General features: G+C 46.5%; 1 long non-coding RNA gene across 1 annotated transcript in view; it reads right to left on the bottom strand.

Moving 5' to 3' along the window:
• Positions 1–20,590, bottom strand: part of LOC146209429 (uncharacterized) — a 52,756-nt gene extending 32,166 nt beyond the window's left edge. Inside the window, exon 1 of the long non-coding RNA XR_014703439.1 lies at positions 20,547–20,590. This is a non-coding gene — a long non-coding RNA (uncharacterized LOC146209429). The remainder of the gene's footprint in view (positions 1–20,546) is intronic.
• Between the last annotated feature and the right edge of the window lie 4,109 nt (positions 20,591–24,699).

The following is a 24,699-nucleotide window of genomic DNA, read 5'->3' as shown; positions in this document are numbered from 1 at the left end:
TACAATAGTTTATAAGTCCGGTCGTAGGCACACAGATGCTGACTGCCTCTCGAGAGCCCCTATAGAATCAGCATCTGACGGTCAAGACGACGAGTATGAAGAAGGCGCGGTAAATGTCTCACTTGTTTTCTGTGGACACCGCAACCGCGCCGTAAGGGAAGGGAGAAACGTGGGAGTGAAAGTGGAAAGAGAGAAAGAGGAGCCGTAGTGGAGGGCTACGGAGTAATTTCGACCACCTGGGGATCTTTAACGTGCGCTGACATCGCACAGCACACGGACGCCTCTTCGTTTCGCCTCCATCGAAACGCAGCCGCCGCGGTCGGGTTCGAACCCGGGTACTCCGGCACAGTAGTCGGGCGTCTTACCACTGCACCACCCCGGCGGGGCTACTCTCTAAACTTGAATGCGAATTCCGCACAGTTTGTGGCAAGGAATTTACCTTTCCTTTCCCGTCAACCAATTATCATTATTAATATGAATATTATTAATAATGTTATGTTCGGCAGTTGCCTATTTACTCCCGCCATGGCAATGTGCGTGCCGTCCGAGTGCGTCAAAGCTTCAGTTCAGGCTTCAAGCTGTTGTGAAGCCATGCTTTACAGAGCTTACGCTCAGGTAACAAGGCTTAACCTGGATAAACCTCTGAAATTTAATAATACTAATATTGGTTGTGGGGTACAATCTCCCATTTTTCTTTTTAAAGTCAGCTTTCGCCCGCGGTAGTTACACTAGGTATCGTGATATGGCGCCAGCGTCGGTTGCCAACACTATCGGGAGTGGCGCCAGCGTCGCAGCAGCACGAGCGCCAAGGAAGGCCTCGTCCCTGGTCACGCGTCGTATGCTTCTCCTGTTTGTCATTACTGTCCGTCATGGTTCACCAACTCGCCCAATCAGGCGTTCTTCTACAGTATTGGCTTTAATATCAATGTGGCAGCACGAATTTTTCGCACTACAGTTCCTTGATGTTATTGAATCTTTCCACAGTGCCAATGTTATCTATTTACCAACGCGAATAGCAGCGAAGAGAATCGCTGATTGACGTATGGGCAACCAGCCATCCTCAAAATGTCCTAGCAGGCATTCTGAAGTTTGACTTGAGTGACCACTTGCCGATCTTTTGCTTTTTCCCACGCGTACAAAAGGTAAACAAGCGCAGCCACGTTCTTCCCGTCTCCACAGAAAAATTATTTCTAACACTATAACGATATTCGGGACCTTGTTGGAAGCAGTGCAATGAAACTATGTCCATAACGAGGTAAATCCTAGATTGTCTTACAACATCCGTTTGCACGAATGCTACGGTAAGGCCTTCCCATTGACCCCACTCAGAAAACACAGAAAATCCAGAAAGCCATGGGTTAGTCATGAGTTATACGTAAGGATCAAGGAAAGAGATAAATTATACAATACATTCATCCGCTCAAGAGATGTTGGCAAATTACTGGAGTACAAGAGAGTTCATAATAGGTTGAACTGTGATCTTAAGAAAGGCAAGATTGAGTTTTATAAAAGAAAATTCATTTCAATGTCTAATAATCCTCCGAAAATCTGGAACGACGTTAAGAGCCTTATTGATAACCCTAGCAATACAATACCTAGCACACTAACATTTAATGGCACATAGTATTGCAATACTTCTCTAGCAGAAATATTCAATGACCATTTCTTGAATGCCAGTGCACCATCACAATTCTAGGGTTCTGGACAAGGAGTCGAAACGTACGTATACGTGCCGAAAGCCAAAATTCGATCTTTCTTCACCCTTGTTCGCAAGTTTGAATCTTTTCCTTCCTCACGTCCTTAAAAACAAACACAGCAGCTGGGATTGATCACCTAAAAGCCGAGCCCACTATAGCGGTCACCGATATGTTATGTGCTCCCTTGGAGCATATTTGTAATAATGTTCTCACACGTTTTACAGCATCTCCTGAAAACGCTATTACTCATGTTCCTCGAAAAAAAGAAAGCCTTCGTTGAAGAGCAACATGGTTTTCGTTCAAAAAAATCCACCGAAAAGGCATTCATCATCATCATCATCGTCAGCCTGACTATACTCACTGCAGGGCGAAGGCCTCTCCCATATTTCTCCAATTAACCCGGGTCTGTGCTAGCTGCATCCACTTGACCCCTGCGAACTTAACCTCAGCCGCCCACCTAACTTTCTGCCGCCCCCTGCTACGCTTTCCTTCCCTTAGAATCCAGTTCGTTACCATAACCGACCATCGGCTATCCTCTCTTCGCACTACGTATTCCGCCAATGCCCATTTCTTCTTCGTGGTGGAGTGATTTGGGCGCCCGTCTAGGCTGCGGGAGCTGGTCATTTCGAAACCCACCGCCGAAAACCCACCGGTAAAATGGGTACAAGCGTCGCCCGGCCCGACGCCCGGCTCTCCTAGGGGTGTGCGTTTGGAAGAAGCTCTGCTAACCCTGCTGTGCTCTTTCGAGGGCTTAAAATTTCAAACTAATGACCTGCAAAGGTCGGGGACGGAAGTGTGTTGCATAAGTTTCCTCCCATAGCCAGGCTCACGTCTGGCGAGGGCCCGTAAATCCAAGCCTCTGGGTGGCTGGAGCGGAACTACAACACGGGTGAGCAGACACCCGAGAGTCCTCCGCGGTGGTGGTGACAAGCATTTGTTTGTACAAGGAGGTGTTTGGACCGAGGCCCTATTGGCGCAGGCCCTCAAAATTCTAGGTGGAGCTCCTATTCCGGAGCCCCAATGGCGTCTAACGCCGCTCGCGCCCTGGAGACCAAGGTTCGCTGGGACTGTAGGTCATGGCAGCTGAGCAGCACCGCCTCCCAGGCCTCCCTAGAAGGGCGGGTAATGGAGGATTGGGAACGGTGGGGATTGGATGAACAGGCCCAGACCATGTGGAAAACGTCCGAGAAGGTCGCTGCACACAGGCTGCAGCCTCCATCAGTCTGTATTGAAGTGCTTCAAGACTGCCGGGCACAGCATTGTGTCCGCACTCCGGAGACCTTTACAAGGTTCCGGAAAGCGACGATGGTTGTCCTTATAATATGTGAAAATTTCTTTGAATGTAATAAGAGATTGACTGGGTCCGGAGTAGACTTCCCGAGCAAGTTTGAGTGCCCGGGGAGAGAGCACGTGGGCCGTCTGATTGGCTAACTCATTGCCCAGGAGTCCGTGATGGCCGGGAGCCCAGAGGAGATTGCAATTTTGGGGGTCGCTGGACCGACAGCAATTTTGTAGAATGCGCTTGGCTAGAGGAGGTATCCAACCCAGCCCATAATTCCGACAGGCCCCATTGGAGTCGGTAATGATGTGTTTTACTTGTGGGAGGGAGAGGGCGAGCGCAATCGCGATTTCCTCCGCGTATGTTGTGTTGTGGGCCTGGAACGTAAGTCCTGCCACTGTGTTGGTGTTGTGGACCACTGCCGCGGTAAACCACCCCTCACGGTAGGGACCGGCAATGTCCACGTAGTTTACATGTTGTTGTCTACCATAATGCCGCTCCAGGGCTTCCGCACGGGCCTGGCGACGGCCATTATGATCAGAGTGTGACATGTTGCGGGGGAATGGGTCTGACCCTGAGGGCGCGTCTCCAGAGTTCTGGTGTTCGTACCCGTTCCTCAAAGGTGGTGGTGCATTGGATATGTAGTCGAAGGATGCGGCGACCGGATGGCGGTTGTGATAGGCGCGTGTATTGGCTGAAAAGATGAGCATCTCGAAGTTCCCGATAGGTGTGGACCATCCCAAGGTCTAACAAACGCTGGTTGTATGTGGCAATGGGGAGGTCAAAAGACTGTTTGGTAACATTGCGATGTATGACCTCGAGTTGGTCCTCGTCATGTTTGCGCATGTGAAGGTAGGGGTTGAGTAGAGAATTCTACTCGTAACGAATGCATGTGCCAGCCGCAAGGCATCTTTACTTCGTAACCCCCCACGCTTATTGGAGACCCGGCGGACCATACGGCCCACCTGGTCGCCATACATGCGAAGTTTTGTTAGGGTTGTGTCCAGTCTGCGTTGTTGGTGAACAAAAAGACCAAGAATGCGGATCTCCTTAGCCTCTCTAATCGGACCCGAAGGAAGTGTAAGGTGAATTGAAGTGTCGTTCCGATGGGAGGGATGGATGTGGACAATTCTGATTTGGTGGGGACACATTGCAGACCAAAGTACGCAGCGTAAGCGTCCACCATCTCCGTCCGCTGCCTGTTGTAGGCATGTTTCCATGTGTCAAAGATCAGCTTCGGTTGCCCAGATAGAGATATCATCCGCATATATGGCATATCGGATGCCAGGCATAGAGCTTAATTTTGCGGGAAGATTTTTCAATGCAAGGTTGAAGAGGAGAGGAGACAACACTGCGCCTTGTGGTGTACCCCGAGATCCGATGGTATAGGGTCCATGTTCCGTGTCTTGAATTCGAATGCAGGCGTGTCGACCCATGAGAAATTGCCGTATGTATTTATACGTATTCTGACCACAGTTGGTATCTTGGAGATGATTTAGTATCCCTTCATGTTTCACGTTATCAAATGCTCCTTTCAATCTAAGGCCAGGACTACCTTGTCATTGCGAGGGAGTTCTTTAGGCTCTAATATGTCATGATGAATTTGTAGAAGGATATCTTGTGCGGATGTCTGTGGTCGGAAACCACACATAGTGTCCGCAAAAGTGCGATGTATTTCGAGGTAAGTGGACAACCTGTCTTGCACCATAGTCTCCATCAATTTGCCGACACAAGATGTGAGGGAGATAGGGCGCAGGTTTTAAACATCAATTGGCTTGCCTGCCTTAGGAATAAATGTGACTAGGGCTGTCTTCTAATCCAGGGGGAGAGGAATCTCTCCCAGCCAAATTTGGTTGGTAAATTCAAGAAGGTATGGTACGCTGCATCCGGAAGGTTCGCTAGACGTTTGACGGTAACCTTGTCCCGGCCCGGTGCAGTACCGCGCTTCATTTTGGCTAGGGCCTTCTTCAAATCATGGAGCTGGAACGGGGCATCCAGCTCCAGATTTGCTTGGCCTGCGTATGGGCATTGGGAAAGACGAAGGTCTACCTTGGTACACAGATATCTGTCGCACACTGTTCGGGCCAACTGTGTTGTAGTACCGGGAAAATTATGAATGACACAGTAGAGATGCCGCGTCGTTTCTGCACGTGTTTGAGAGGGGTCTATAAGTGCACGAAACAAGCGCCATTTATTACGACCAGACATCTGGCGCGAAGCAGTGTTACATCTATCCACCCAGTTAGTGTCGGCTGAGTGGCATAATCGGCAGCCTTTTGAGTGAGTTCAACGATGCGGTGTCTGAGTTTCTTGTTTTGATTCTATTTTTTCCATCGTTTGGTAAGACTGCGACGGGCCTCCTAAAGATGGAGAAAATGGTTGTCTGGGTGAAGTTGGTGAGTTGGATGCGTTGTTCGTTAGTGCGGAGAGTTGTCATTAGAGAGGTCACCCACTCGTGATATCCCGAGCGGACAATGTCGACAGAGGGAAATGTCGCGCGGAACTTCGTCCAGTCGGGAATATGCGCTTGTTTTTTGGGGCGTTTAAGGGGCCGTGTGTATATAGTGTATTAATTATACAGTGGTCACTGCCCAGAGTGTCTTGCGTATTAAGCCAGTCGGCGTGCTGAATATTGCGGGTAAGAGTCAAGTCAGGGTATGTATCTCTGCTTACTGCATTGCCCATGTGAGTGCGATTGGTCGGATCGGTGTGGATGGTAAGACCGAGGGTCGAAATTAGTTCCGCCAATTTTCTTCATCGGGGTTCCTCTCTAAGGTAGCCCCATTGCCGACAGGGAGCATTGAAATCCCCTACAGTGAGTAGGGGGTCACGTCCAGCCACGCGCATTGCTTCTGTAAAGAGCTTGGAAACAGTTACATCTTTAAGTTTGGGGGGACAGTATATATTTAGCACATGAATCGGGAGGTCTTTGCTTCGCAAAGGTAAAACTGTGACCATGACATGACACGGTAAAACTGTGACCATGAGTATTCGGGGATCGATGGAAGGGTGACCTCTTGTGCTGTGTTGTCTTTGTGGACTAGGATGCAGGTTTGTGTGTCCCTCTAGAAAGTCTGGTAGTTTGGCGTTGACTCCTGGCTCCTGAAGGGCGACCACAGCCACGAGAAACTCAAATGTTTCAAGGTAAAGGCGAATGTGCGCTCGCTTCTGCCGGTCCATGAAATCTCTGCAATTCCACAGGGTTAGTGTGAAGGGATGTGTTTGTGTGGATGATCGCGATCTAGGATTGGGGGCCATGATCAGAGCATGAGGGGGTGAAGGATGCCACTGTGTTCAAAAGGTTCGATCTGCTGGCGCCAGACGCCTCGCGGATGGCGCGCTCCTCGTTACCAGAATTGTCAATGCGACGAGAGAATTTTGCGGGACGCGTGGGAAGCTTACGGGGTCCTGCGCGTTAGAGACGTGGTTGTTCGAGCATCCATTTCTGGGTTAAACTTGTTACCGAACGCGTGATGTGGGCAGTTATGCTTTCGATCTGAGCGGTAATGTCAGCGTTTATGATTTGAGGAAGTTGGGAAGCAATGTTTTCGATAGCAGCCACTCGGGTCTCCAGGGCATGAGAGTGCGTTTCAGTTTGGGCAGAGGGGCCCTTTTCAGTTATGTTATCGTCGTCCTCCGTAAGGGAGGGCCTAGAGGAGGCGTTTTGAGTGGCCAGGGCGTTCAGTCTAGCTTCAAGCTTTTCATTCTGTGCCCGGAAAAGAGCAACCTCACGTCTAAGTTCAGCTTCGATGGAGAAGGGGAGTTGGTGGAGGTGGAAGAGGGGAGAGAGGAAGGAGCTAGAGGACTCCGAGAAAATCCGCATGTTTGCTGATGATTGTGTTCTTTATCAAACAGTTAATAACACTTTTGATCAATTATACCTCCAAAACGACCTTAACAAGATTCAGGAGTGGTGTGAAATTTGGCAAATGGAACTCAACCCTCACAAATGCAGTGTACTGTCTTTTCATCGCCGCCGCTACCCACTCATATCCCTTTAACAAATTGCCTCCGTTCTCGTGCTACCAGTGCTATCATACAAATGTTTAGGCGTAACTCTGTGAGCTGATTTGTCCTGGAAAACTCATATAACTAACATCATTTCTTCAGCTAACAAATCCCTTGGTTTTCTAAGACGTCATCTTCGCGATGCTCCCGTGAACGTCAAGTTACTAGCTCACGAATCAGTTGTGAAATCAAAGCTAGAATATGCATCACCCATTTGGCACCCACATCAAGCTTACCTCACCAATGCACTAGAACTTTTGCAAAACCGCGCCGCAAGATTTATTCATTCGTCATACCATTACAGCACCAGTGTATCATATCTGAAATCCCTTTCAGGTTTACAGCCACTCGAGATACGCCGCCGCATAGCCAGTCTTTCACTGTTTCACAAGTTTCTTTACAGCCATCTACAAACTGCACCCTATATGGTCCCACCAGCACGCATATCTCACCGCACTCTCCACCATCTCCGGATCAGCCGTCCACGTGCACGAACCGTCACCTTCGCAAACTCATTTTTTTCACGCGCAGCTGCAGACTGGAATGGCCTTCCCGAAGAGATTGCAACAACAACCTGTCCAATATTCTTCGCACAAAAAGCTTACAGCTCTTTATCATCATAGCACATGACTTTGTACCATCTCATCCAAAATTTGTATCCACCCCTTATGTAATGGCCCTCAAAAGGGGTCTTTAAGGAAATAAAAATGAAATGAAATGAAGTGACTGGGAGGCGACTCTACGTGCCCAACTGCTCACCTGTGATTGTCTTGGTTCCCGCTGGGGTACGCGATCAACGACGCCTTTTTGCTGACGTGGTCCGGACGCTGGGTCTCTAGTGCCGCCGCTGTATGACCTGACGAAGAGGGACAGATAAGCCTGGGGGCATTAATTTGTCATCGAGCAAGCTATGGCAGTGTTTTCGATGATGGGTGGGTTGACTTTTGGTTGGTCACTGGGAGGGGCTGCGTCCTCCTGTAACCCAGAGGGGTGCAACCATTGGCGATGAAGCCCGGAGGAATAAGCATGGAGCTATGCCGCGCTCCTGTAATCGAGAGAGGCCACGCCGGTGAATGCTCAGACGGCCGACTGGAACCTCGGAGCCTTGTGCACTCTGAGGAAGTCTATCCCACCAAAGTGGGATAGACTCTCGGGCTTATGAACCGCTACGGTGGGGCCCATTGAAAATGACAGCCTTTGCCGATGATGTACCCTATCAAGAAACGGGGCTAGGGATAAGGCTGGGGAGCTCCCGACTCCCTGTGATCCAAGGATCGAGCCGCTGGAGTTGGAGAGGACCACGCCTCGTAGCGGAAAATAATAGTCTGTCCCCTCCCGGTGCAGTCCAGCGATGGTATGTGCCGGCTAAGTCTCTATGTAAGGATGCCGCAGGGAATCCCCGCTGACTAAAGTCATCAGGGGTAGGGGCCAACCCTGTGTAGCCCAGCCCGCGAGGAGGCTTGGGGGCGCTGTTAGAGACTGTCTTCACTCCTCCTCCGGCAAAAGCCAGGGACGTCGTGGGAAACGCTGAGGCCTGCGGGCGTCTAAGTAGGCTAAGAGAGTGAAGACGAAGCGAAAGCAGAACTGGTACAAGCACCCTTTGAGATTCTCAGTGGTACCGCTGTGAGACCATAGGGATGGGGAATGAAGCCTCCGCTCGCGCTTCCGATACGTAGACAGTAGGCCCTAAAGAGTTTCGCAATGGGGCCGACGTCCAAACCAAGACGCTTACAAAACTTGGTAGAATCGGGCTCTCGCGTGGAGCGCAGCACGAAGAGAGTTACCGAAGTCGGGGGCGCGAAGGCGTCTGGCAGGGGTGCACGTCATGGAAGTGCGCCACGGGTGTTGCGATCCCGCCTGCCAGAGCACGTGGGTGCGACCTACAACACGACCAACGCCGTGGCAGTAGTTGACAAGTCCGCCACGCGCGGTTGGCGGCTGTCAAGATTAGTTTTGCAGCTCGACTACGACCAGACGTAAACTGGCACGAGAGCGGTCCCCGACGTGGGTGTCCGCCATTTTGCGGGTCTTAGCTCTTAGGAAGGGGCTCGGCCCGGGGGATACTGTTTGGCGAGCTAAACTCTTCTCAAATAGTTGCTCCGATGTGACAGTGATCAGTTCCGCCATCGGACAACAATAAGTCAGCCTTCTGCGGCAAAAAGCCATTATGTGGCCCTTTTCTTTTCTGTCAACCCGACCTTTGCAGGTCGTTAGTTTATTTGAGAGTTTAAGCCCTCGAAGGAGCACAGCAGGGGTAGCAGAGCCTCTTCCTAATGCACACTTCTGAGAGAGCCGGGCGCCGAGCCGGGGGACGCTTGCACCCATTTTACCGGTGGGTGTCCGGCGGCGGGTTTCGAACTGACCGCCTCCCGCAGCCGAGACGAGCGCCAAATCAATCGGCCACGACTTGAAAGCATTACTTATTGCTAAAGAGAAACTGCTGAGTAATTTTAAGTAAGCATAAACTTTTTACTATCGGATTGTTTTCAGATTTCAAAAAGGCCTTTGATTCAATTAAGCATCATATTTTGTTCCGAAAACTCCCGTTCAATGCAATTCTAGGCGTGGCGCTCCAGTTGATCCGCACTTATTTATCAGGAAGGTTCCAGTACACATGCCTCAATGGTTTTCATTCCCAACAAAAAGAGATAACTTATGGAGTTCCACAGGGCTCCATCTTAGGGCCATTGTTTTTTATTATGTACATCAACGATATTATGTATATTCCACTCACCCCAGATATCATTATTTATGCTGATGGTACTAGCTTGTATTTCTCTGGCAAGTGCATGCCAGGCTAACAGATGGTTGAGCGCATTATTTTTATGGCTGAGCGCAAACCAACTACAGCTACATGTTGATAGAACGAAATACGTTATCTTTAAGCCTAGAAACAAATCTGATGAAGCTTTAATTAATATTAAGTTTAATGACTCTGTAATAGATAGGGTAAGCACATTTAAATTCTTAAGCGTTCACTTCGAGGAGCATTTGAGCTAGACGCCGCACATAAACAGGATCCAGGCGAATGTATCTAGATCTGTAGGCATGCTGCACAAAATCAGGCAAGTAATACCTGTCTGGTTAAAGCGTCAGCTGTACTATTCCCTTATCCAGTCTCACCTTAACTACTGTTTACTAATCTGGGGGTTCTACCACTGAGACTAACATTGATCGACTGATCATTCTCCAGAAGTGAGCCATGCGCTGCATTGAAAACCTTGAGCGGCTGCAACACACGGCTGCGGTGTTTCCAAGGCCCAACGTGATTAAAGTTAACCAGTTATACCAGCTGAAACTTGCTACATATATCAGAAACCAAACCATACAAGATCCTTCTAGCATAGCCGGCTTGCGCTTGCCCAGTAATATACGGTACGGCATGAGACATAGCTTGTTCAAACTTCCTGCTGTAAGGATGAGTTATGGTGCCCAAACACTGATGTACTTAATCCCCAACTTTTGAACGACCACCCAATTTTCCTAGATGCCATGCAACAATGTAGATCACCTAGGAGCTCTAAAAAGTCCTTCAAAACTTATATGCTGTTGCTTTCAATGCAATGAGTATTTTCCGTCGTCTTAAATTGGCACAAATGTATTCATGTGAGAAAACTTGTGTAATTGTGTTGTATGTTTTCATTAGCACTTGTATAACAATTTAATCCATCACTTGTGCTTGCCGTCCTGTGTATAAGTGACAGGGCCCTCGTCACGCAAAGAGTATCTGCCTTTTGCCCTGCCATCCAAGACCAACTGTGTCTGAAAGAATTACTCAAATAAATAAATAAATAAATAAATAAATAAATAAATAAATAAATAAATAAATAAATAAATAAATAAATAAATAAATAAATAAATTGGGTTTAAGGAAAGGTGTGCGCAGTAACTCACTTCTCTGCGGACGCCTTAATTGTCAAAAGTGCGCACGCCTATGTGGTCGGTTCGAATCGCTATCATAAAAAGTAGCCCCCGCAGTGACCAAAATATTCATGCCAAATGGGAAGCGAAACGGTATGACAGCCACCCTGAACCCCGCACTGAGGTACGGTTGCATCGCAATTTTGACAAGAATTAAATCATGTGCGCGTGTTCACCGACCCTTTTTTCTCATTCTGTGATAGGCCGACCGCAACAGAGTCAGCACTCCGGGATAACGGGCTGTATGTGCGTAGCGAAAAATTGGAGGATATTCAAGTTCCGCTTTTATCGATATTCTTGAGAATGAAGCCTTTTACGCTATCGTAAAGGTTAAAATATTTTGCTTATTAAGTGATGCGTCTGCAATGCCGTCCCTAACTAAAAGGCATGTTGCGCCTAAAATATACTCGCCGATATGGCAATGGATTTTTTCGTATGGCTGCCGCAGTGGGCAATAAAGGTTTCAGCATCCACTTCCTAAACGGGCAGCGATGCTCGATGTCAGAAATAAATCTCATAGTTCAAACCCCATGATATAAACTTCGTGCATGCTTATCTCAGTTTTCGGTCATTTACTTGGTATTATCCTTCTTTTTGTAGTTACTAAATGGTCTGTGAGGCTACTGAAGGCCAAAGTGAAGTAATATACGAGTTTGTTGCGTTCGTAATGCCTTGTTCAAATCGGCACCACGTTATTCAAGCATGTTTGACTTGCTGGAAACGTTGGCAGTTGTGGCTTGCTAAGGGAAGGTATAGTAAATTATAAATTGGGTTTTTGGAAAAAGAAATATGCATTATCGTTCACACTTTTGCTGTGAACACCTGAACCGCACCAGGAAGGTGTGGGTGAAAGCGAAAAGAGAGGAAGTGGGGCCGTAATGGGGGGCCACAGAGTATTTTGACCTCCTGGGGATCTTTAACGTGCACTCATATCGAACTGCACACGGCACCTCTCCGTTTCACTCCGATCTCAATGCAGCCGCCGGTGGTCGGATTCGAACCTTGGTACTCCAGTACAGTAGTCGGGCGTCTTAACTACTGCATCACTGCGGCGGCGTTCGTGGAGGGAAGATATTTCTAAAGTTAGCTTTCCTACAAGCTTTGAATTGACAAAACTAACACGTTAACCATCGCCATTTATCATGCGAGACAATGAAAAGGTGTTTGTGAGAAAACTCTTCCTGAATTTTTTTTTAATTTTTTGTGTTTGTATGCATGCTGTGTGGAAAGGCAAAGGCAACGCCGGGGCGAGAGCGAAGGCATGTGTCGGACCAAGTTTAAAGTGCTCAAGTGCATTTTGCTGCATTCTTGAAAATGCAGGAACTTAATTGCCTGGTCATTAAACATGGTGCAGCAAAGACAAAGCTTGCTTGGCTAGCCTAATCTCTCGGCAACAGGAATATGGCCTCGCTAACTGGCAGGAGCCAGCATAATTGAGAAGACCGTCGGTTATATTTGGTGAGACGCCTTCCTGAAGACGGAAGCGAAAGCATCCGCGTCTGAGTTCATTACAACCTTCTACGTGCAACATACTGGGCAACCGGATGAACCCTAGCCGTGAACTGCTGTATTCACGCTTTGCGCGTAGTTTTCCTGATCATTCGCACCGAAAGTGAAACTTTGATAATGCGATCCTTATTTAAACGCATCCCCGATGAGAACGTCAGATGCGACGCCATTGTCTTGCTCCTAGTCACTGAGCTGACTGGAGCTGGCCTCTCTTGCGACGCAGCTGACCACCCCGCCACAACACAGTGAGGACACCGCCGAAGGGTGCCGCCAGAGGCGCTCCAACTCTTATCCCAGCGGGTCGTCCCCGCCGCACAGCAGCATCGACATGAACGCCGAGCTCATGGCCAAACTGATGGCGTCAATGGAGCGCCGGATGATTGGACCCCCCGGAAGAGGACCAGGAACCGTGGCCGTCGTCTCAAGGGGATCGCCGCCGGTGTGCTTTCTGAGCCCCAATAAAGAGGTCCAGACTGGTGCTTCTGGTATTGTGGCCCCCGTGGGATCACCGGTGGAAGCGTGTTCACTCAGTCCCAGCACTATCGGTACGCGCATTGTTATTATTGTAGTCGCCTCGTTGGTGCGAGGCTCTGTAAGTTAAAAACAATGCTGAAATAACCCAGAAAGAAGAAAATGATTTATCGATTAATTGGATTGGTTAAATCTTCCGTAGCAGGGTCGTCAGTTGACCTAGTTTGTATATTGATTCATTTCTTGGTGGAAGATAGGGCAAAATGGCGAAGAGGAACAATAAAGCGCACAGCGCTCACCTTCGTGCTTCCCTGTACCTCTGTTCTTTATCTCTTAACACTGTTTTGCACTAAAAGAAAGAGCTAAATCCTTCAGTCAGTCAGGGGACGAATGAAGCAGTTAATCAATAAATCAACCCAATTCTTTTGTTAATCGTTCAGCCAATCGAGCGACCAGTGTATCAATCTATCACTTGCAATAAATAAATAAGTTATGTCTACCGAAGCAATGCTCCTGCGCAAAGTAAATTCCAAAGTAGTGATTATAACTTGAAGTCAAGGAAGAGATAAAGTGCCATAACTATTCCTTTCTCGACTGCGCTGTATAGGAGCTTGACATGCGGAGGTCTTGAATTCGTCTCCTAAGGTAGCGCGATGTCTTTTATGTTACCCTTTGATTAAATCTTACAAGCACCATGATTCTTCATTATTTTGACTGGCACAAATACTTGCACATCAGTAACGAATTCTTTTCTCAATTCTCGTTAGCTTCGAAGATGTCTGCCTTCGTTCGATAATGTTCTAATGAACCCCTGCCAGGTAACCTTCTTGCGTGCTGGTGTCAAAGAAGCCCATGAGAATTGCTTCTCCAATAACCTCTTGGGGCCGGTATGCATACGGTAGTAATGGTTACGCCTCTGACAGCGTTCACGAAGTCAGCCGAATTGAGGGACGAGAACATGGCTGCTTTTTAACTGAAGCTGATCAAAGGCTGCGCCGCAAGTTCTCGGTGAGGCTGCAGGGTTGCTTGTCGGGCTTTCCCTTGAAATGAGCACCACGTAACGCTTAAGAACAATTAGCGATAAGGCACTAAGGCGCTCTCCTACCGTGGTATCCGCTGGCTGGCCGACTGACAGCAGGGTAGGATGTCTTAGTAGTAGTTGTCCCCACTAGAGAGGGTACCCACCAAGCTAGCGGCAAGTGGGATGTACGGAAAATAGAAGTATTGCCATAAAATGAACTGGTAAATATTGAAGTTCGAACCCAGTACCTCTCCCAATCAGGCGAGCACTCCACCCATAGAAAACGAAAGCGTAGTTCATTCAAGTGTGTCAGAGGGGCACGTAGTGGACGCATGTGGTGCATATCACTTACTAATGTTCATTTGGAAAGCGTTCTGCTGTTGCAATATTAATCGTCAAATGCAACCGGGAACGTAATTGCTGCGCCTACGTATTGATCGACGTCCACAGGTATTGACGCATTGCAGCATTGCGTGCAATACGCAGAGATAAAACCTCAACTTGAATGCTCTTCGACTAAGTCTTGCTACCAGGCAGCAGGAACTGGCAATATTGTCGTCGGTTAATTGCAACAAGGTCTGAACATCGCCACTCAGGTGCGCAAAAAAAGAAACACTAAAAGCACTATAAGAAATATGTTTAATGAATTTAGAAACATTTTGCAGCGAAATTATACGACCACACGAAGGCAGGCACGCCTGCATTCTCACGCGTAAGGTGTCTTAAGTGCCTTTACCGAATTTCTTTCTTTTTGTCGTTTTCAGTTCTCTTCCTTTCAACTTGTTTTAACTATTATCTAGTGTTGTATTTCGGCTTTCCACCCTCGATCAGAAATTTGCAGCACATTCCTTTCCTGATAAAGAATTGTTATTTAATTTGACTGAAGATGAAGCGCACGGGAAGACGCACACAAGAGAAGAAGACACAGGACACGCGCTGTGTCTTCTTCTCTTGTGTGCGTCTTCCCGTGCGCTTCATCTTCAGTCAAATTACAATGCACCATCTAGCCCAACTTCAAGTTTTGTTAAATTGTTATTTAATTATCTTACGTGTCCGGGCCTATGCAATCGTCGTATGGAGTCGTGTTCGTGTTGTCCGCGTTGAACCGTTAAATAATAGTCCCCTAGAATAGAGGAAATTAGATAAAATGGAGGTTAACTTTTTGTTACATGAGGTTAACCTAGGGACTCCCTAGTCAGGAGATGGTGAATTACAAACTCCCAGATCTCCTTATCTTACATAGACCATGATGTCAGAACATGGCAATGTTCGCTCTATTCTGCTACCGAGGGGCAGGATAAGCTACTATTGCACCGTACTACCCTGCAGTGCAACATATCCGAAACAAGAACTTTAGCCCTGCTGCTGAATGAAGATTTTCAGCAAACTTGATGTCATCGTTGCTAAGCCAAATGTGTATTCCGATATTAGCGTAAGCAATAAATGATGAAAGGACAGCAGTCAAGGAAGCAGAATTTGAAGAGCGCACGCAGTAAACTGGAGAAGAGAGCTGCGCCTAGCGCGTCTTCTCCTCGTGTGCATGCCCTACTTGGATGCTTCCTACTCCTCAAAACAATGCGTGTGCAACGTTGACGATTCTGTTCGTCTTTTATCCCGTTGCGGTAATTCAGAAACTGCAGAGTTGGGCTGCTAAGGCAACGTTCTCAGTGACCTGGCCTCGACAGCTGTGTTTTGTAAGCGGATAACGAAATCTAGCTCGTGGCCTGCTCAATTTAATTGCGGATCGAAAAACCTGAAATGGACAAAATTGACACGAAGGCCTCCAGTACGGCCCACGAGAAGGTCGACAGGCTTAGGCCCCACATGCAGTAAAGGCCACTGGCCACTTTCGGGAGCAGGTTCCCTGAGTCCCCGGCCAATCATCAAGACGGCTCGGAGCCGGTCTATCCCTGCTTTGCTGGCGCTGGACGAGCAGCAACGGGTGCGCAAGGTGGTCCGCATCGGGTCGCAAGAGATCTCGAGCACGGTCACCTATGTTCCGTACGACACCGAGGCTGCTCTGCAGGCGACAGTCGAGTGGCCTACGCTCCGAGAGGAGGCTCTCCAGGAGCGCTTCCCCAACATCGCTGCCCTCTCAAAAGCGTCCATCAAGGACGCCTTGCAGGCTGTCACAGCAGGGCAGAAAAACAACAAGATCGAACCGAGGTGCTCTTCTTTTTCAGCTCTCTCTTTGGCCCCAGTTGCATCAGTAGGTCGGCCCTGTGAGACGACTGTAAGCAGGGCAATTCGTTCGTACCGAGAGTTATTGCGGTCGCACAAAAGAAGTATGGAAAGGGCGGGTAGAGAGCGATCGGTTAGATTTTGAAGTTTTAACGCATAGATAGTGTCCGGATGTCTGCGTATGTGCACTAAGCATTGTGCAGGATTCGCTGCTCTAAATTATTGACGTGAATTAGGTGGGCCCATTTTTTGAATCTTGTGATTCAGTGTTCTGTACGTGGCAGAACACTCGCTCATAAGTACAAAAAAAAAAAAAATCAATGAACGTGACAAAGGTGCTTTTTGACGGCACCGCGATAGAACAATTTTACAATTGAGCAACGTGTACTGAGTGCACTGTGTTTGAAAAAATACATTATCTGAATATTTTAGGTGGTGGGATCATTACGCGGAGTAATATAATAATAAAAAAAAAAACCTGGAGTGCCATTCGGGATGTTCAAAACTAAAGTTTCAAATTTTAATACATATAGAAGTTGTTTTTGAACGTGGGTAAGCAGTCACGCGGGCGCAAACTAAGGATATATTTATCTTGGTAATATTAATGGTTTGGGCGTCCGTCTCGGCGGCTGGAGGTGGTTCGTCGAAACCCGCTGCCGGACACCCACAGGTAGAAATGGGTACAAGCTTCCCTCGGCCCGCCGCCTGGCTCTCACAGGGGTGTGCGTCTGGAAGAGGCTCTGCAAACCCCGCGGCGCTCCTTCGGGGACAAAATAGTTTCGAATACTGAATAACAGAATAGTTTCAAGTTACCGTGTTTCATGGGGTTCAAAATCGAAAACGAGTTGTGTCCTGCACACGTGAAAACTCAGAAAAAGCCTTGAAGTGCCAAGTGCAAAAACGCTATAACAAACGTGTCGAAAGACGTAGGGGTTCACTGTCGCTAATGAAGTTCACTTCTTTGAGAATCAGTGCAGTCGTGGGCAATTCCGGCATTCCGGTTGTCTGACTACGCGAGAAAAAAAAAAGGCCACATAATGGGCTTCTGCTGCACGAGGCGGACTTATTGTTGTCCGATGGCGGAACGAATCACTTACCCATCAGTGTAGCTATGTGGGACCTATGCCCCTTTCTCAAGAATTGCACCTCAAAGAGCCGAGGACCAGGCCGGGGGAAAGCTTATACCCATTGAAAACCGGTGGCTACCCGGCGGCCCCAGAGAATGAACCTGGTGCCTCTCGAATGCGAGGCGGATGCTCTACCACTAAAAGCAACAATTTTTATTCAATGCACAAGCGTGCATAATTATTTTGAAAATTGGATATAGAGAAATTTCTACTCTGTAGAAATTCAGTAGCCTGCCTGTGTCCCGAGGTATACGCGCAGGAAATTTCAGGTTAATTCGTCTAACTGCGCGTGCGATATTGCGATACCCGGCAGAAAGCTCTCCCTGGTTCATGTACTGTATCGTACACTGCCTGGCAAGGATGTGCATTTACAGTTGATTCACACAAAGGACGAAATTCAGGCCCAGTGCGGCGGTCTCGCATGCTTGAGCAGATATCTCACGACACAGATGGTTTACTAAATTTGTACACAATACAATAGTCATTACATGCCAGTATCTCTTCAGTATTTTCTGTAAAGATGCGTGCTAACTGCAGTGAATGAAAATGTAATTATTGCATTTGTTAACTACTTATAATACGATGACAAATATCACAGTTATCCCGTGTACAAACATAACCTTTGTGTTGCGCTCTTTGTATCTAAACATATCGTAGAAATCTAACTTTGAGCACCCAGTATATAGGGTGAAAAGAAGGTTGATGGAATAAATATTTCATCCGAGTCGACTTGATTTCTACACAAGGCAAAATGTACTCTTCAGGGAGAATTTCGTAAACGCACTCTTCAACACTGTCGTGAGGTGCGTTAATTTGGAAACACGCCTGCCCCCCCTCTATAATTCTGCCTTGAAATTGAAGGCTTGAATTCCTGCCTTGTTTGCAATTTTTTTAGCAAACGTTAGGGCCTTCCCGTTCCCATAATATTGGTGTTACCTTCGACATTTTAGTAGATAGTCTTATAATGATACCCTCAAAGCACAAAAATCGTGTATTTGATTTGCTGGCGTCATTTTGGCTTTCATAGAAGTGGAATTTTCACTCAGAACGGGCAGGAGTAGTCATCACACCGAGCGTAGCTTTCTCCCGGGTCTCGTTCGACGCAAAATGTGTGGGCGTAAAGTGAGAGTGTATTTTTGAAGTGCATAAACACAAAAAGAACTTGAGAAGTAACTTTTATGTCAGCCACATCATATTCCCTACGATGAAAATATACTTCGGGCCATCGTAATTTCGGGCGTCATCGGGTGGACGAGTAGGCGGTTTAAATTGAACGTCAAGACACACAGTTCGCTTTTGACGAATGTAAGGATGGTAGCGCCACCAAGTGAACACGCCAGAAAGTTGAAAGGCGGAGGCAATTTGTGGTTCAGACAGGATCCAGACGATGGCGCGTCGGTACTTCTAAGGGTAGGAGGGGAGCGTGCGTATTCAAGCACCCTAGCTACGAGTAAAAATAATGAGCCTATCTCTCGTGATTAGATCGTCGGCGCGAGCTAAGCTAAAAAAGGGATGGAAGAGATGGAAGCAGCCTACCGTTTATCTGACCTAGTCTTGACATCTATCTCCTCACCATGAACCATCAAAATGAGCTGATGGTTTAGGCTGAGATAGCAGCTCACAAATCACAAAAAATATTTTGTAAGTCCTTTGAATTAATACATGAATATACACAGAACATCACAGCATCCTATATTTCGTAGACAACAGCGGCCTTTTTTCTCTACCCAGAAAACACTAACATTAGAATAATGCTACGAAAATGTTTTACAACTTTGCATTGACGTTTTATGTGTTAGAATTTTACATTATGCTAAAAGGCGACAAGTAACGGCTTATGTTGTGTCCAAAACGCTAGTTTTACACAATTCAAGTGCTCACATATATATATGCTTTTGCAAGAATACCGTTAACAAATGATTTTAAATGTTGCATCATTAATATTACATTACCACTATAAATGCACATTCTTTATTATAACCTTATGAACGTTATAGTTTGAACCAGCGCCATTAACATTACAAACATATTTCGAACAGTGGGCCCTGAAACTTTTCTCGCCGTTGTTGCAGTAAAGTTGTTTTTGAACTAGCAACTTAAAGTTTTATATTTCTTCCACAGAGTGCGTGCACAATTCCATTCTTCTGCAATAAAGCTTTACCTATAATGGCTCCCCTGGGACACCAGTTAGCAATGGCTATATAGCTTGACGGCTGGTGTCGATAGAAGGTGACTGTATCACATGTTCTGTGTTGAGGAACTGAATTTTTTGCTTTCGCTTTTAGCCTGGCAAGGTGTTAACTTGCGTTACCTAATTCACAAGCGACGGAAAACTATCTATAGCACTAGAGGTACGATAGCACACCGGCAGTAGGCTCTATAGTATTCTCGACAGTACTTTGATATTATTCACTATATTTGTATCCATTGTATAAGATCAACAGCGTCACCGCACTGCAGCACAAGCTTGCGTTACAGAGTGCATGGAACGGAGGTGGTAACTACATGTGATGGCATGTCAGTTTTATGAGCTGCAATACCGTGGATCGTACTACAGACAGTAATGTTATGGATCGATAGTGGTATTGAAAATACTGTCGAATGTCTGTCGATGGTTGATCGATAGTGGAAAAACTGTCGATACTATTGATTGTCAATTTATCGAGACTTCTACATTACTAAAACGACTCGTGTTGCGACGAACGCCGTGTTGAGGGGCTGCGGAAGTTTAGCCAACCTGTAGTTCTTAAACGTGCACCGACATCACACGCTACATGCAGGACTTGCTTTCTATCTCAGTCGAAAAGCGGCCGCCGCGGCTGGGATGGACCTGGACAGAAGTGTAGTTCGTTGTAATGTCTCCGTACTACCTTGGCTGTAAAACAAGCTGTGCATTAGAATAATGTCGATGGAGCAATCGCTTCTATATCGAAATATATTTTAACGGTGATCTCACAGCTGTGTAACCAAATTCACTGCTTTGCTGGTCAGTATAAAGAAATATATAATGGTTTCTTATACTATGTCAAACGTCGTCGAGGCAGTTGTGAGCACATCCTATTCGTAAAGAGCACCCCTTTAAACAAGAAAATCTCTGCTTTGATCGTCACGACATTGCGAAAGATGCTCTCGGAGAGCTTGGTCGGCAACAATTAGCGTTTCCATCCTTGTTGCCAGGCGCTGCTTTCCATCCCTTTTGAAAGCAAACTATGAAGAGTAGTAGCCCCTGAAACAAAATTTTCTTTGTTAGAGATAACACGCGATAGCGCATATTTATCTATCGTGCAGCTAGGGGAATATGCAACCTAGAAGATTGAGTTCCTTCTACTCACTGTGTCCACGGTGGCGGTGTTTCTTCAGGACTTTTTATCAGAGGCGCGCGGGGCGAGCACTGCCAGGCATGGCGCAACAGGATGTCTCGAACGGACGGAGAACAGTTTGCAGCGCCACACTGCCCGCTTTCTTTGCGGCTGTTGATTGAAAATAAAGCTCCTATTGTGGAACACCACTCTGCTTCGAAACACCACTCAACCTACAGTCGTTCACATTGTATAGTGGAATACCAGTAAGTGACAATATTTCCCTGGAATAACAAAAATAAACTGCGGAACTAGCACGACGACGTCGTTCTCCATCGGAATGGGCATTTCTTCGGCATATTAAAGGAAGGCGACAATACCACCAGTACTATGGCCGTACATACTGTCTACCCTTACCGTATTGTATTGCAACTTGAAGCCATCATTCACTTTGCGACGATGGCGAAAAGTGATGCGCTAAAATGTAAGGCAATTTTTAGTTATGCTCTTGTTTTGAATCCTGTACGAACGAGCACAGCACCCTATTCAGTTCAGTTCAGTCGTTCAGTCGTGTCCGACTCTCCTAGGTGAACACCCTATTACATTGCTTTAATTGAAGATTGCAAGAATTGCTTGGTTGTCCCACCTCTTCATTCGTGTCACTGTATTCATTGCCTTCACACTGGCGCATCTGTTTGTAGGTCGTGTGTAGAGTTCCATTTTGTGCGGTTTGACAGGAATAGGGTAGAATGAGAGGAAGAAGATGGCTACACACTATGAAAGAGCACTCAATAAGGGTTGAAGAAGGAGTCTGAATTCGCAGCCCAGTCAACTTTTTGACAAAGGGTCTTTAATTGAAGATTGCAAGAATTGCTTGGTTGTCCCACCTCTTCATTCGTGTCACTGTATTCATGGCCTTCACACTGGCGCATCTGTTTGTAGGTCGTGTGTAGAGTTCCATTTTGTGCGGTTTGACAGGAACAGGGTAGAATGAGAGGAAGAAGATGGCTACACACTATGAAAGCACTCAATAAGGGTTGAGGAAGGAGTCTCAACTCGCAGCCCAGTCAAATTTTTGACAAAGGGTCTTTAATTGAAGGTTGCAAGAATTGCTTGGTTGTCCCACCTCTTCATTCGTGTCACTGTATTCATTGCCTTCACACTGGCGCATCTGTTTGTAGGTCGTGTGTAGAGTTCCATTTTGTGCGGTTTGACAGGAACAGGGTAGAATGAGAGGAAGAAGATGGCTACACACTATGAAAGAGCACTCAATAAGGGTTGAAGAAGGAGTCTCAATTCGCAGCCCAGTCAACTTTTTGACAAAGGGTCTTTTGTTCGTCTGGGCAATACGAACATCACTGGCAGGGTTTAAATGCGCTTTTTCTTCCGAAGATCAAAATCCAGGGAGGTGAAAGGGAGAGGTGAAAAAGAGTTAGAGCAAGGAGAGAAAGAATGTTTCCTTGGGTATTTTTATGACCCTGGAACCGGTGATACTGTGACCCAAAAAACAAAAGAAAAACGAGAGATTACTGGTTACAGACGGTAATTAGTGGCTGTAATGAGCTCAACTTCTAAAGAGTATAGACGTGCGTTAGGGTAATACTAATATTAGTGAAACTCCCGCCTATCTTTTTTGCCATTATCTTTTAACAGGAGGTAGTTTTGTTACGCTTGGAAGGGAGGAATGTTTAGCAGTAGATTGCAGACAGCGACTAATAGCGCTTGATACACTTACGCCGGCCAGTGGCGGACATTCATGATCCGACGTTGAAACACCTGTCCCAGGTCCGAGCGCACGTACCTGCGGTCGCCGATGGAGGAAAGTGTAAGCGGCCTGGGCGGCGAAGACCTCCTCTTCGGCGTCGGTATGAGCGCCGACTTCATGGACACCTCGAATCCGGAGGAGTCTTTCCGGCTGCCGTTGCTGAAGTCGGACGATGTGCCGCTGCGCTTCCCGCAACTGGCGCAGCTCGACCAGCCTGCCTTCCGAGAGGGCAAAGGGTCATGATTGAACACATGGAAGCGGCAGCACTAGTCCGCTGTGAACTCCGAATCTAGAGCTTATTGTGTTGCCATTTGGGTGTACAGCCTTGAAATTTCATTCTTACAATTAATACAGTTGCTTTCTTTATAGGCAATAACTAGTGCATAGCGAAATCTGGAGCTGCATTAAAAAGCAGCTGCTTGCTTACGCGTAGGCATATACTATGCTATGTTTGTGAGAGTTATTTTAGAGTTTCACTAGTTATGATTTTACTAGCATGAATTAGGTGTTTTCTCTTTAGTACAATACGTACGAATTGCGGAACTGTATTTAATTTCATTGAACAAAACAGTGGACGAAATTCATCTCCTTTTTAAGCGCGGTTATCTGATGTTGCAAATGTAAAAAGAATTTATTGCTTCACATCAGAGTGCCAAATTCAACCTCACCAGATATGCCAGATTTGGTAGGATTTATTTTCCTGCGTATTGTAAATTTATCTTAAGGCAAGACAGCTAAATAGGACAGACACAAACTAGTGAAACGCAGCATGACGAATTGAATGTTATAATCTAGTGTTGGTGCTAGCGGGCAGTGGCTATTGCTTGACTACGCATTAGTGACCTAGCCAGAAATATATGCCGGCGGAAAAAAAAAGACAGCTCCCTGGCTACACCCCTACTACGTATTGTAACATTTTCCTAACAGCAGTACTTGTAGTCTCGCAGTCTTCAACTACAGCACTAATGTGCACCTTTCAGCAGTATGGATGCGGGCACGTTTGATTACTTTGGAATGGACTTGGCATTTAGACGTTCTTAGAAGGAGCGAACTATGTGAATCCAATCAAGCGTCAACTTTTCTCGCATGCATTACAGTAATAGCAAATAGTGCTATTTGAAAGCTAGTAGATGTAGTGTTTGGGTAAGATATTTGTTCTTCTTTTATAGGTAGAGGGAATTCCAGAATAATGAAGTTGCTCCCGTAGTGTTTGTTGTGCATCGAGAAATTGGAAAGGCACATTTCTGCAGAAATAATATTGTCAGCTTTGACATGCGCTTATATTCTATTACTGTTGCCCTCAAAGTTTTGATAGCTGGTTCCAGCGCAGCAAGGTATAGACAGCGAATATCCATTCGTATGCGCTGCACTGCTACCAAAAGATTTTTGGTCACCAATCTGAATAGTAGGACGTGTTTCCTGTTAGTAGATTACTGCATTTCCGGAGGCAGTCGAAAGCTTCCTGCTGGAAAGGCATTCTCACAAAAGGAAATTAGAGAGGCAGCGGAGCTTGAAAATTGGTTTCTCGCCCGAGAACTCGTTATCTTGAGAATTGACAAATCAAAACTCGGGCACCGGTCTTGCAAGCTAGATATGTTATAATCAGCTGCATATATAAGCGAAGGAAAGCATGTAGATCTCACTTTTAGAAGTTTGTGTTACATTTTCTTGGACAAGTCCATTTTTAAATGGTGACATTAGTTTGCGCAACTTACAGTCCGCATGTACACCATTTCAGCAGCGTCTTAAGAATGACTATAACTTAATATAGGCTTCCCGTAAGCGTTATTTTATATTTGAAATTGTTGGAAAGCTGTGCGAATGTGGACACTAATAGAACCATGACGATAACATTGTGGTTGTCTTGACCACTTGCAGTTTGTATCCGGATACATAGAGCTAGGGAGCCGTAGAACGTGGCCTCAAAGGATCGGAACATCGAATTATTCAAAGTATTCAATGTTGCCAGAGGGAACATCACTTAGAAGTCAGCTTGAACCAGTGACAATACTCAGGGTATTCGGAAACATTGTACTTCACTCTGTTCGGCAGAACAGCTGCAAGCATACTTTTGCACACACATGTACCCATGCACGTAACAGCACGTGTTTTATTTGTGGAACCTACCGATGTATTTATTTTGCTATTTAAATTCAGCAATTTTCGCAGGACGTTTGATAATTCAGTTTTAAGCACACAGATAAGTACACAGTTCACTGAAGTACACTTCTCCACTCTATTTCCTTCCCCACTTGTGGCATAACTAACGAAGTATAAAGGCCTATTACTGCCTTTTGCCTGTAGCGGGCGTATTATCAGTTTATTGTTCATGAATGCCAATAAAATTATGGGGAAAACTTAAGCTCCGCCTTAAAGGTGTGACACGATAGCATAGGCTACTAGCAAAAATAAAAAGCACAG

The sequence above is a fragment of the Amblyomma maculatum genome, chromosome 1 (genome assembly GCF_055883805.1).
Source record: "Amblyomma maculatum isolate TAMU_Amacu chromosome 1, ASM5588380v1, whole genome shotgun sequence".
Taxonomy (NCBI): domain Eukaryota; kingdom Metazoa; phylum Arthropoda; class Arachnida; order Ixodida; family Ixodidae; genus Amblyomma; species Amblyomma maculatum.
The sequence above is the reverse complement of the archived record's forward strand: the minus strand, read 5'-3'. Positions and strand labels throughout refer to the sequence as shown.